A 14,048-nucleotide genomic window follows, 5' to 3' on the forward strand; every position below is an offset into this window, starting at 1 on the left:
TTTACAACAGGAAGGGTTTTCACTGGGAAGTGTTTACACCGGGAAGGGTTTAAACTGGGAAGGCTTTTCACCGGGAAGGGTTTACAACAGGCAGAGTTTACACTGGGAAGGGTTTACATCAGGCAGAGTTTACACTGGGAAAGCTTTACACCGGGAAGGGTTTACAACAGGAAGGGTTTTCACTGGGAAGTGTTTACACTGGGAAGGGTTTAAACTGGGAAGGTTTTACACCGGGAAGGGTTTACAGCAGGCAGAGTTTACACTGGGAAGGCTTTACATCAGGCAGAGTTTACACTGGGAAGGGTTTACACCGTAAAGTGTTTACACAGGTAAGGGTTTACACCAGGCAGGGTTTACACCAGGAAGCGTTTACACTGGGAAGTGTTTACATCGGGAAGGGATTATATCAGACAGAGTTTACACTGGGAATGTTTTGCACCGGGAAGGGTTTACATTAGGCAGAGTTTACACTGGGAAGGGTTTACACTGTGAAGAGTTTACACCGGGTGGGGTTTGAACTGGGAAGTGCTTACACAGGTAAGGGTTTACACCAGAAGGTGTTTACACAGGTAAGGGTTTACACCAGGAAGCGTTCACACCAGGTAGAGTTTACACTGGGAAGGGTTTACTCTGGGAAGGGTTTAAACTGGGAAGGGTTTACACTGGGAAGGGTTTACAACGGGAAGTGTTTACACCGGAAAGGGTTTGCACTGGGAAGGGTTTACATCAGGCAGAGTTTACACTGTGAAAGATTTACACTGGTAAGCGTTTACAACGGGAAGGGTTTACACTGGGAAGGTTTGGCACCAGGAAGGGTTTACAGCAGGCAGAGTTTACACTGGGAAGGCTTTACATCAGGCAGAGTTTACACTGGGAAGGGTTTACACCGTAAAGTGTTTACACAGGTAAGGGTTTACACCAGGCAGGGTTTACACCAGGAAGGGTTCACACCAGGAAGGGTATACACCCGTAAGCATTTACACTTGGAAATGTTTACACCGGGAAGGATTTACACTGGGAAGGTTTTGCACTGGGAAGAGTTTACACTGTGAAGGGTTTACACTGGAAATGGTTTACACTGAGAAGGTTTTACACCGGAAACCGTTTAGACAAGTAAGGGTTTACACCAGGAAGGGTTCACAGCCGGCAGAGTTTACACCGGGAAGGGTTTACACGGGGAAGAGTTTACATCAGGCAGAGTTTACCCCAGGAGTGGTTCACACCAGGAAGTGTTTACACTGGAAAGGATTTGCACTGGGAAGGTATTGCACTGGGAAGCGTTTACATCAGGCAGAGTTTACACTGGAAATGGTTTACACTGGGAGGGGTTTAAAATGGAAGGAGTTTCCACCGGGAAGGGTTTACATCAGGCAGAGTTTACACTGGGAAAGGTTTACACCGGGAAGGGTTTACACCGGTAAGCGTTTCCAATGGGAAGGGTTTACGCTGGGAAGTGTTTACACCGGGAAGGGTTTAAACTGTGGAAGGCTTTACACTGGGAAGGGTTTACACTGTTAGGGTTTAAACTGGGCATGTTTTGCACCAGGAAGGGTTTACATCAGGCAGAGTTTACACTGGGAATAGATTACACTGGGAACGATTTACACTGTGAAGAGTTTACACCGAGTCGGGTTTGAACTGGGAAGTGTCTACATTTGGAAGGGTTTACACCAGGAAGGGTTTGCACCGGAATGGGTTTACACCAGGCAGGGTTTACACCAGGAAGGGTTCACAGCTGGCAGAAGTTACACCGGGAAGGGTTTACACGGGGTAGAGTTTACAGTGGGAATGGTTTACACTGGGAATGGTTTACACTGGAAAGGGTTTACATTGGGAAGGGTTTACACTGGAGAGGGTTTACACAGCTAAGGGTTTATACCTGGCAGGGTTCACACCGGGAAGGATATTCACTGGGAAGCCTCTACACCAGGAAGGATTTACACTGAGAAGGGGTTACACCAGAAAGGGTTTGCACTGTGATGGGTTTACACTGGAAAGGGTTTACACTGGGAAGGGTTTACACCGTTAAGTGTTTGCACCAGGATTGGTTTACATCAGGCAGTGTCTACACTTGGAAGAGTTTACACCCTGAAGGGTTTGCACCGAAAAGGGTTTACACAGGTAAGGGTTTACACCAGGCAGGGTTTACACCAGGAAGGGTTCACAGCCGGCAGAGGTTACACTGGGAAGGGTTTACACAGTTAAGAGTTTATACCTGGCAGGGTTTACCACAGGAAGGGTGCACACCAGGAAGGGTTACACTGGGAAGGGTTTAAACTGGAAAGAGTTTGCACTAGGAAGGGAATACATCAGGCAGATTTTACATTAGAAGGGTTTACAACAGGCAGGGTTTACACCAGGAAAGGTTCACACCAGGCAGAGTTTACACTGGGAAGGGTTTACAATGGGAAGGGTTTACACGGGAAAGGGTTTGCACTGGGATGGGTTTACACTGTGAAGGGTTTACACTGGAAAGGGTTTACACTGGGAAGGACTTACACTAGGAAGGGTTTACACTGGGAAGGATTTACACGGGGAAGAGTTTACTCTGGGAAGGGTTCACACCGGGAAGGATTTTCACTGGGAAGTGTTTACACCAGGAAGGGTTTACACCAGGAAGGATTTACACTGGGAAGGGGTTACACCGGAAAGGATTTACACAGGCAAGGGTTTACACCAGGGAGGGTTTATACCAGGCAAGTTTTAGACTAGGAAGGGTTTACACTAGGAATGATTTACACTGGAAAGGTTTTACACTGGGAAGGGTTTACAGCAGGCAGAGTTTACACTGGGAAGGGTTTACAGCAGGCAGAGTTTACACTGGGAAGGGTTTACATCAAGCAGAGTTTACACTGGGAAGGGTTTACACCAAAAAGTCTTTACACAGGTAAGGGTTTACACCAGGCAGGGTTTACACCAGGAAGGGTTCACACCAGGAAGAGTTTACACTGCAAAGGGTTTAGAACAGGAGGGGTTTACACTGGAAGTGTTTTCACCGGGAAGTGTTTATATGAGGCGGAGTTTACACTGGGAAGGGTTTACACTGGGAAGAGTTTACACTGGGAAGGGTTTACACCGGAAAGTCTTTACACAGGTAAGGGTTTACACCAGGCAGGGTTTACACCAGGAAGGGTTCACACCAGGAAGAGTTTACACTGCAAAGGGTTTAGAACAGGAGGGGTTTACACTGGAAGTGTTTTCACCGGGAAGTGTTTATATGAGGCGGAGTTTACACTGGGAAGGGTTTACACTGGGAATGTTTTGCACGGGGAAGGGTTTACATCAGGCAGAGTTTACACTGGGAATAGTTTACACTGTGAAGGGTTTATACTGGAAATGGTTTACACTGGGAAGGGTTTAAACCAGAAAGGGTTTGCACTAGGAAGGGAATACATCAGGCAGGGTTTATATTTAGAAGGGTTTACATCAGGCAGAGTTTACACTGGGAAGGGTTTACACTGTGAAAGGTTTACACTGGAAATGGTTTACACTGGGAAGGGTTTAAACCAGAAAGGGTTTGCACTAGGAAGGGAATACATCAGGCAGGGTTTACATTTAGAAGGGTTTACATCAGGCAGAGTTTACAGTGGGATGGGTTTAGACCAGGAAGGGTTTACACTGGGAAGGTTTTGCACCGGGAAGGGTTTTCATCAGGCAGGGTTTACACTGGGAAGGGTTTTCATCAGGCAGGGTTTACACTGGGAAGGGTTTAAACCGGAAAGGGTTTGCACCAGGAAGGGTTTAGATCAGGCAGAGTTTACACTGGGAAGGGTTTACACCGGGAAGGGTTTACACTGTGAGTGGTTTACACCGGGAAGGGTTTATACTGGGAAGGGTTTACACCAGGATGGGTTTACACTGGGAAGGTTTTACTCCAGGAAGGTTTTACACTGAGAAGGTTTTTCTCCAGGCAGGGTTTACACTGTGAAGGGTTTACACTGGAAAGGGTTTACACTGGGATGGGTTTACACCAGACAGGGTTTGCACCGGGAGGGGTTTACATCAGGCAGAGTTTACACTTGGATGGTTTTACACCGGGAAGGGTTTGCACCGGAAAGGGTTTACACCGGTAAGGGTTTACAGCAGGCAGTGTTTACACCAGGAAGGGTTAACAGCAGGCAGAGTTTACACTGGGAAGGGTTTACACCGGAAAGGGTTTGCACTAGGAAGGGAATACATCAGGCAGGCTTTACATTTAGAAGGGTTTACATCAGGCAGAGTTTACATCAGAAGGGTTTAGACCAGGAAGGGTTTACACTGGGAAGGTTTTGCACCAGGAAGGGTTTACACTGGGAAGGTTTTGCACCAGGAAGGGTTTACACTAGGAAGGGGATACATCAGGCAGAGTTTACACTTAGAAGTGTTTACACCGGGAAGGGTTTAAACTGGGAAGGTTTTACACCGGGAAGGGTTTACAGCAGGCAGAGTTTACACTGGGAAGGGGTTACACTGGGAAGGGTTTACACTGGGAAGTGTTTACACCGGAAAGGGTTTGCACCAGGAAGGGTTTAGATCAGGCAGAGTTTACACTGGGAAGGGTTTAAACAGAGAAGAGTTTACACTGGGAAGGGTGTGCTCCTGGGAGGGTTTACACTGGGAAGGTTTTGCGCCAGGAAGGGTTTACATCAGGCAGGGTTTAAACCGGAAAGGGTTTGCACCAGGATGGGTTTAGATCAGGCAGAGTTTACACTGGGAAGGGTTTACACTGGGAAAGGTTTACACCGGGAAGGGTTTACACTGTGTAGGATTTACACTGGGAAGGGTTTAAACCGAAAAGGGTTTGCACTGGAAATGGTTTATACTAGGAAGGGGTTACACCGGAAACGGTTTACCCCGGAAAGGCTTTGCACTGGGATGGGTTTACACTCGAAAGGGTTTACACTGGGAAGGGTTTACACCGGAAAGGGTTTGCACTAGGAAGGGAATACATCAGGCAGGCTTTACATTTAGAAGGGTTTACATCAGGCAGAGTTTACACTGGGAAGGGTTTACACTGGGGAGGGTTTACACTGGGAAGGGTTTAAACCAGAAAGGGTTTGCACTAGGAAGGGAATATATCAGGCAGAGTTTACATTTAGAAGGGTTTACATCAGGCAGAGTTTACACTGGGAAGTGTTTAAACCGGGAAGAGTTTACTGTGGGAAGGGTTTAGACCAGGAAGGGTTTACACTGGGAAGGGTTTTCATCAGGCAGGGTTTACACTGGGAAGGGTTTAAACCAGAAAGGGTGTGCACTAGGAAGGGGATACATCAGGCAGAGTTTACACTTAGAAGGGTTTACACCAGGCAGAGTTTACACCAGGAAGGCTTCACACCAGGCAGCATTTACACTGGGAATGGTTTGCACTGGGCAGGGTTTACATCAGGCAGAGTTTACACTTAGAAGTGTTTACACCGGGAAGGGTTTAAACTGGGAAGGTTTTACACCAGGAAGGGTTTACAGCAGGCAGAGTTTATACTGGGGTTACACTGTGAAGGGTTTACACTGGAAAGGGTTTACACTGGGAAGGGTTTACACCGGAAGGAGTTTGCACCGGGATGGGTTTACAGATGGCAGAGTCTACACTTGGAAGGGAGAACAACGGGAAGGGTTTGCACAGGAAAGGGTTTACACAGGTAAGGGTTTACACCAGGCAGGGTTCACAGCCGGCAGAGTTTAAACCAGGAAGGGTTTACACGTGGAAGAGTTTACACATGGAAGAGTTTACATCAGGTAGAGTTTACACTGGGATGCGTTTACACCGTGGAGGGTTAACACAGGTAAGGGTTTATACCAGGCGGGGTTTAGACCAGGAAGGGTTCACACCAGGAAGGGTCACACTGGGAAAGGTTTAGAACGGGAAGGGTTTACACTGGGAATATTTTGAACCAGGAAGCGTTTACATCAGGCAGAGTTTACACCAGGAAGTGTTAACAGCAGGCAGAGTTTACACAGGGAAGGATTACACTGGGAAGGGTTTACACCGGAAAGGGTTTACACTGAGAAGGGTTTATATCAGGCAGCATCTACACTTGGAAGGGTTTACACCGGGAAAGGTTTACACTGGGAAGGGTTTACACCGGGAGGGGTTTGCACCGGAAAGGGTTTACACAGGTAAGGGTTTACACCAGGCAGGGTTTACACCAGGAAGGGTTCACAGCAGGCAGAGTTTACACTGTGAAGGGCTTGCACGGGGAAGAGTTTACTCTGGGAAGGGTTCACACCGGGAAGGACTTTCACTGGGAAGCGTTTGCACCAGGAATGGTTTACACCAGGAAGGATTTATACTGGGAAGGGGTTACACCAAAAAGGGTTTACACAGGGAAGGGTTTACACCAGGGAGGGTTTACACCAGGCAGGATTTACACCAGGAAGGGTTCACAGCCGGCAGAGTTTAAACTGGGAAGGGTTTACACGTGGAAAAGTTTACATCAGGTAGAGTTTACACTGGGAAGTGTTTACACCGGGGAGGGTTAACACAGGTAAGGGTTTATACCAGGCGGGGTTTAGACCAGGAAGGGTTCACACCAGGAAGGGTCACACTGGGAAAGGTTTAGAACCTGAAGGGTATACACTGGGAAGATTTTGAACCGGGAAGCGTTTACATAAGGCAGAGTTTACACTGGGAAAGTTTTACACTGGGAAGGGTGTACACTGTGAAGGGTTTACACTGGAAATGGTTTACACTGGGAAGGGTTTAAACCGGAAAGGGTGTGCACTAGGAAGGGAATACATCAGGCAGAGTTTACACTTAGAAGGGTTTACACCAGGCAGGGTTTACACCAGGAAGTGTTAACAGCAGGTAGAGTTTACACAGGGAAGGGTTTACACCGGGAAGGGTTTACACTGGGAAGGGTTTACACCGGAAAGGGTTTGCACCAGAAAGGGTTTACACAGGTAAGGGTTTACACCAGGCAGGGTTTACACCAGGAAGGGTTCACAGCCGGCAGACTTTACACCGGGAAGGGTTTACACAGGGAAGAGTTTACATCAGGTAGAGTTTACACTGGGAAGGGTTTACACCGGGGAGGGTTTACACAGGTAAGGGTTTATATGAGGCAGGGTTTAGACCAGGAAGGGTCCACACCAGGAAGGGTTACACTGGGAAAGATTTAGAACCGGAAGGGTTTACACTGGGAAGGTCTTGAACCGGGAAGCGTTTACATCAGGCAGAGTTTACACTGGGAAATATTTACACCGGGAAGGGTGTACACTGTGAAGGGTTTACACTTGGAAGGGTTTACACCGGGAAGGGTTTACACCGGAAAGGGTTTACACCAGGAAGGGTTTGCACCGGAAAGGGTTTACACAGGTAAGGGTTTACACCAGGCAGGGTTTACACCAGGAAGGGTTCACAGCAGGCAGAGTTTACACTGTGAAGGGCTTACACGGGGAAGCGTTTACTCTGGGAAGGGTTCACACAGGGAAGGACTTTCACTGGGAAGCGTTTTCACCAGGAAGGGTTTACACCAGGAAGGATTTACACTGGGAAGGGGTTACACCAGAAAGGGTTTACACAGGGAAGGGTTTACACCAGGGAGGGTTTACACCAGGCAGGGTTTACACCAGGAAGGGTTCACAGCCGGCAGAGTTTAAACCGGGAAAGGTTTACACGTGGAAGAGTTTACATCAGGTAGAGTTTACACTGGGAAGCGTTTACACCGTGGAGGGTTAACACAGGTAAGGGTTTATACCAGGTGGGGTTTAGACCAGGAAGGGTTCACACCAGGAAGGGTCACACTGCAAAAGGTTTAGAACGGGAAGGGTTTACACTGGGAAGATTTTGAACCGGGAAGCGTTTACATCAGGCAGAGTTTACACTGGGAATGTTTTACACCGGGAAGGGTGTACACTGTGAAGGGTTTCCACTGGAAATGGTTTACACTGGGAAGGGTTTAAACCGGAAAGGGTGTGCACTAGGAAGGGAATACCTCAGGCAGAGTTTACACTCAGAAGGGTTTACACCAGGCAGGGTTTACACCAGGAAGTGTTAACAGCAGGCAGAGTTTACACAGGGAAGGATTACACTGGGAAGGGTTTACACCGGAAAGGGTTTACACTGAGAAGGGTTTATATCAGGCAGCATCTACACTTGGAAGGGTTTACACCGGGAAAGGTTTACACTGGGAAGGGTTTACACCGGGAGGGGTTTGCACCGGAAAGGGTTTACACAGGTAAGGGTTTACACCAGGCAGGGTTTACACCAGGAAGGGTTCACAGCAGGCAGAGTTTACACTGTGAAGGGCTTGCACGGGGAAGAGTTTACTCTGGGAAGGGTTCACACCGGGAAGGACTTTCACTGGGAAGCGTTTGCACCAGGAATGGTTTACACCAGGAAGGATTTATACTGGGAAGGGGTTACACCAGAAAGGGTTTACACAGGGAAGGGTTTACACCAGGGAGGGTTTACACCAGGCAGGATTTACACCAGGAAGGGTTCACAGCCGGCAGAGTTTAAACTGGGAAGGGTTTACACGTGGAAAAGTTTACATCAGGTAGAGTTTACACTGGGAAGTGTTTACACCGGGGAGGGTTAACACAGGTAAGGGTTTATACCAGGCGGGGTTTAGACCAGGAAGGGTTCACACCAGGAAGGGTCACACTGGGAAAGGTTTAGAACCTGAAGGGTATACACTGGGAAGATTTTGAACCGGGAAGCGTTTACATAAGGCAGAGTTTACACTGGGAAAGTTTTACACTGGGAAGGGTGTACACTGTGAAGGGTTTACACTGGAAATGGTTTACACTGGGAAGGGTTTAAACCGGAAAGGGTGTGCACTAGGAAGGGAATACATCAGGCAGAGTTTACACTTAGAAGGGTTTACACCAGGCAGGATATACACCAGGAAGTGTTAACAGCAGGCAGAGTTTTCACAGGGAAGGATTTACACTGGGAAGGGTTTACACCGGAAAGGGTTTGCACTGGGATGGGTTTACACTGGGAAGGGTTTACACTGGGAAAGGTTTACACTGGGAAGGAATTATATCAGGCAGCGTCTACACTTGGAAGGGTTTACACCGGGAAGGGTTTACACTGGGAAGGGTTTACACCGGGAGGGGTTTGCACCGGAAAGGGTTTACACAGGTAAGGGTTTACACCAGGCAGGGTTCACAGCTGGCAGAATTTACAGCTGGAAGGGTTTACACGGGGTAGAGTTTACATCAGGTGGACTTTACACTGGGAAGGGTTTACACCGGGGAGGGTTTACACAGGTAAGGGTTTATACGAGGCAGGGTTTAGACCAGGAAGGGTTTACATCTGGAAGGGTTACACTGGGAAAGGTTTAGAATGGGAAGGGTTTACACTGGGAAGGTTTTGAACCGGGAAGAGTTTACATCAGGCAGAGTTTACACTGGGAAATGCTTACACCGGGAAGGGTGTACACTGTGAAGGGTTTACACTGGAAATGTTTTACACTGGGAAGGGTTTAAACCGGAAAGGGTTTGCACTAGGAAGGGAATACATCAGGCAGAGTTTACACTTAGAAGAGTTTACACCAGGCAGGGTTTACACCAGGAAGTGTTAACAGCAGGCAGGAGTTTACACAGGGAAGGGTTTACACTGAGAAGGGTTTACACTGGAAAAGGTTTGCACTGGGATGGGTTTACACTGGGAAGGGTTTACACTCTGAAGGGTTTGTACTGGAAAGGGTTTACATTGGGAAGGGTTTACTTCAGGCAGCGTCTACACTTGGAAGGATTTACACCGGGAATGATTTAAACCGGAAAGGGTTTACACCGGAAAGGGTTTGCACCGGAAAGGGTTTACACAGGTAAGGGTTTACACCAGGCAGGGTTTACACCAGGAAGGGTTCACAGCAGGCAGAGTTTACACTGTGAAGGGCTTACACGGGGAAGAGTTTATTCTGGGAAGGGTTCAGACCGGGAAGGACTTTCACTGGGAAGCGTTTGCACCAGGAAGCGTTTACACCAGGAAGAATTTACACTGGGAAGGGGTTACACCAGAAAGGGTTTACACAGGGAAGGGTTTACACCAGGGAGGGTTTACACCAGGAAGGTTGTACACTGTGATGGGTTTACACCAGGCAGGGATTAGACTAGGAAGGGTTTACGCTGGGAAGGTTTTTCACCTGGAAGCGTTTTCATCAGGCAGGGTTTACACTGGGAAGGGATTACACTGGATAGTGTTTACACTGGGAAGGGTTTACACAGGCAAGGGTTTACACTGGGAAGCTTTTGCACAGGGAATGGTTTTCATCAGGCAGGGTTTACACTGGGAAGGATTTGCACCCGAAAGGGTTTACACTGGGAAGGGTTTACACTGTGAAGAGATTACACTGGAAAGGGTTTAATCCAGAAAGGTTTTGCACCAGGAAGGGTTTACATCAGGCAGAGTTTACACTGGGAAGGGTTTAAACCAGGAAGAGTTTACACTGGGCAGGGTTTGCACCTGGAAGGGTTTTCACTGGGAAGGGTTTACTCTGGGACCGGTTTACACCGGCAAGCTTTTACACTGGGAAGGGTTTACATCAGGCAGAGTTTACACTAGGAAGGGTTTACACTGGGAAGGGTTTACACCAGGAAGGGTTTACACTGGGAGTGGTTTACCCCGGGAAGGGTTTATATGGGAAGGGTTTACACCAGGACGGGTTTACACTGGGAAGGGTTTACTCCAGGAAGGTTTTACACTGAGAAGGTTTTTCACCAAGCATGGTTTATACTGTGAAGGGTTTGCACTGGGAAGTGTTTACACCGGAAAGGGTTTGCACCGGAAAGGGTTTACACAGCTAAGCATTTACACCAGGCAGGGTTTACACCAGGAAGGGTTAACAGCAGGCAGAGTTTACACCGGGAAGCATTTACAATGGGAAGGGTTCACACTGAGGGAAGGTTTTGCACCAGGAATGGTTTACAGCAGGCAGAGTTTACACTGAGAAGTGTTTACATCAGGCAGTGTTTACACTGGGTAGGGTTTACACCGGAAAGTGTTTACACAAGTAAGGGTTTACACCAGGCAGGGTTTACACCTGGACGGGTTCACTCCAGGAAGGGTATACACCGGTAAGCATTTACAAAGGGAAGTGTTTACACTGGGAAGTGTTTACACCAGGAAGGGTTTACACTGGGAATTTTTTGCACCGGGAAGTGTTTACACTGAGAAGGGTTCAAACCGGAAAGAGTTTGCACTTAGAAAGGGTGTACATCAGGCAGAGTTTACACCTAGAAGCGTTTACAACGGGAAGAGTTTACATTGGGAAGGGTTTGCACTGGGAAGGGATTACACAGGTAAGGGGTAACACCGGAAAGGGTTTACACAGGTAAGGGTTTACACCAGGCAGGGTTTACACCAGGAAGGGTTCACAGCAGGTAGAGTTTAAACTGGGAAGGGTTTACATGGGGAAGAGTTTACTCTGGGAAGAGTTCACACCGGGAAGGATTTTCACTGGGAAGGGTTTACACTGGAAAGGGTTTACACCGGTAAGCTTTTACAACGGGAAGGGTTTACACTGGGAAGGGTTTACACTGGGAAGTGTTTACACCGGGAAGGGTTTAAACTGGGAAGGTTTTACACCGGGAAGGGTTTACAGCAGGCAGAGTTTACACTGGGAAGCGTTTACATCAAGCAGAGTTTACACTGGGAAGGGTTTACACCGCAAAGTCTTTACACAGGTAAGGGTTTACACCAGGCAGGGTTAACACCAGGAACGGTTCACACCAGGAAGGGTTTAGAACAGGCAGAGTTTACACTGGGAAGGGTTTACACTGGGAATGTTTTGCACCAGGATGGGTTTACATCAGGCAGAGTTTACACTGGGAATCATTTACACTGGGAAGGGTTTACACTGTGAAGAGTTTACACCGGGTCGGGTTTGAAATGGGAAGGGTTTACACAGGTAAGGGTTTGCACTAGAAAGGGTTTACACAGGTAAGGGTTTACACCAGGCAGGGTTTACACCAGGAAGGGTTCACACCAGGCAGAGTCTACACTGGGAAGGGTTTGCACCGGAAAGGGTTTACACTGGGAAGGGTTTAAACCAGAAAGGTTTTGCACCAGGAAGTTTACACTGGGAAGGGTTTAAACCGGGAAGAGTTTACACTGGGCAGGGTTTGCACCTGGAAGGGTTTACACTGGGAAGGGTTTACTCTGGGACCGGTTTACACCGGGAAGCTTTTACACTGGGAAGGGTTTACATCAGGCAGAGTTTACACTAGGAAGGGTTTACACTGGGAAGGGTTTACACTGGGAGGGGTTTACACCGGGAAGTGTTTATACTGGGAAGGGTTTACACCAGGACGGGTTTACACTGGGAAGGGTTTACTCCAGGAAGGTTTTACACTGAGAAGGTTTTTCACCAGGCATGGTTTATACTGTGAAGGTTTACACTGGAAAGGGTTTACACTGGGAAGTGTTTACACCGGAAAGGGTTTGCACTGGGAAGGGTTTACATCAGGCAGAGTTTACACTTGGAAGGGTTTAAACCGGGAAGGGTTTGTACTGGAAAGGGTTTACACAGCTAAGCATTTACACCAGGCAGGGTTTACACCAGGAAGGGTTAACAGCAGGCAGAGTTTACACCAGTAAGCATTTACAACGGGAAGGGTTCACACTGGGAAGGTTTTGCACCAGGAAGGGTTTACAGCAGGCAGAGTTTACACTGGGAAGGGTTTACATCAGGCAGTGTTTACACCAGGATGGGTTCACTCCAGGAAGGGTATACACCGGTAAGCATTTACAAAGGGAAGTGTTTACACCGGGAAGGGTTTACACTGGGAATGTTTTGCACCAGGAAGGGTTTACACTGTGAAGGGTTTACACTGGAAGTGGTTTACACTGAGAAGGGTTCAAACCGGAAAGGGTTTGCACCTAGAAAGGCTTTACAGCAGGCAGAGTTTACACTTAGAAGGGTTTACAACGGGAAGAGTTTACACTGGGAAGGGTTTGCACCGAAAAGGGTTTACACAGGTAAGGGTTTACACCAGGCAGAGTTGACACCAGGAAAGGTTCACAGCCGGCAGAGTTTTCACCGGCAAGGGTTTACACGGGGAAGAGTTTACATGAGGCAGAGTTTACACTGGGAAGGGTTTACAATGGGAAGGGTTTACACTAGGCAGTGTTTACACCAGGAAGATATCACACCAGGAAGTGTTTACACAGGGAAGGGTTTAGAACGGGAAGGGTTTACAACAGGAAGGGTTTACACTGGGAAGGTTTTGCACTGGGAAGCGTTTACATCAGGCAGAGTTTACACTGGAACTGGTTTACACTGGGAAGGGTTTAAACCGGAAAGTATTTTCACAAGGAAGGGAATACATCAGGCAGAGTTTACACTTAGAAGGGTTTACGCCAGGAAGGGTTCACACCAGGCAGAGCTTACACTGGGAAGGGTTTGCACTGGGCAGGATTTACATCAGGCAGAGTTTACACTGGGAAGAGTTTACATCTGGAAGGGTTTACACTGGGAAGGGTTTACACTGGAAGGAGTTTACACTGGGAAGGGTTTACACCGGGAAAGAGTTTCCCCTGGGAAGGGTTTACATCAGGCAGAGTTTACACTTGGAAGGGTTTACACCGGGAAGGGTTTGCACCGGAAAGGGTTTACACAGGTAAGGGTTTACACCAGGCAGGGTTTACGCCAGGAAGGGTTCACAGCAGGCAGAGTTTACACTGGGAAGGTTTTACATGGGGAAGAGTTTACTTTGGGAAGAATTCACACTGGGAAGGATTTTCACTGGGAAGGGTTTACACTGGAAAGGGTTTACACCGGTAAGCTTTTACAACGGGAAGGGTTTACACTGGGAAGTGTTTACACCGGGAAGGGTTTAAACTGGGAAGGTTTTACACCGGGAAGGGTTTACAGCAGGCAGAGTTTACACTGGGAAGCGTTTACATCAAGCAGAGTTTACACTGGGAAGGGTTTACACCGCAAAGTCTTTACAGAGGTAAGGGTTTACACCAGGCAGGGTTTACACCAGGAAGGGTTCACACCAGGAAGGGTTTATTCTGGGAAGGGTTTAGAACAGGCAGAGTTTACACTGGGAAGAGTTTACATCTGGAAGGGTTTACACTGGGAAGGGTTTACACTGTGAAGGGTTTACACTGGAAGGAG

General features: G+C 48.0%; 1 protein-coding gene across 1 annotated transcript in view; it reads right to left on the reverse strand.

Moving 5' to 3' along the window:
* LOC134356700 (rhodopsin) overlaps positions 1-14,048 on the reverse strand; it is a 143,828-nt gene that overhangs the window by 108,893 nt on the left and 20,887 nt on the right. The window lies entirely within an intron of this gene.

Source organism: Mobula hypostoma, chromosome 15, assembly GCF_963921235.1.
Source record: "Mobula hypostoma chromosome 15, sMobHyp1.1, whole genome shotgun sequence".
Lineage (NCBI taxonomy): Eukaryota > Metazoa > Chordata > Chondrichthyes > Myliobatiformes > Myliobatidae > Mobula > Mobula hypostoma.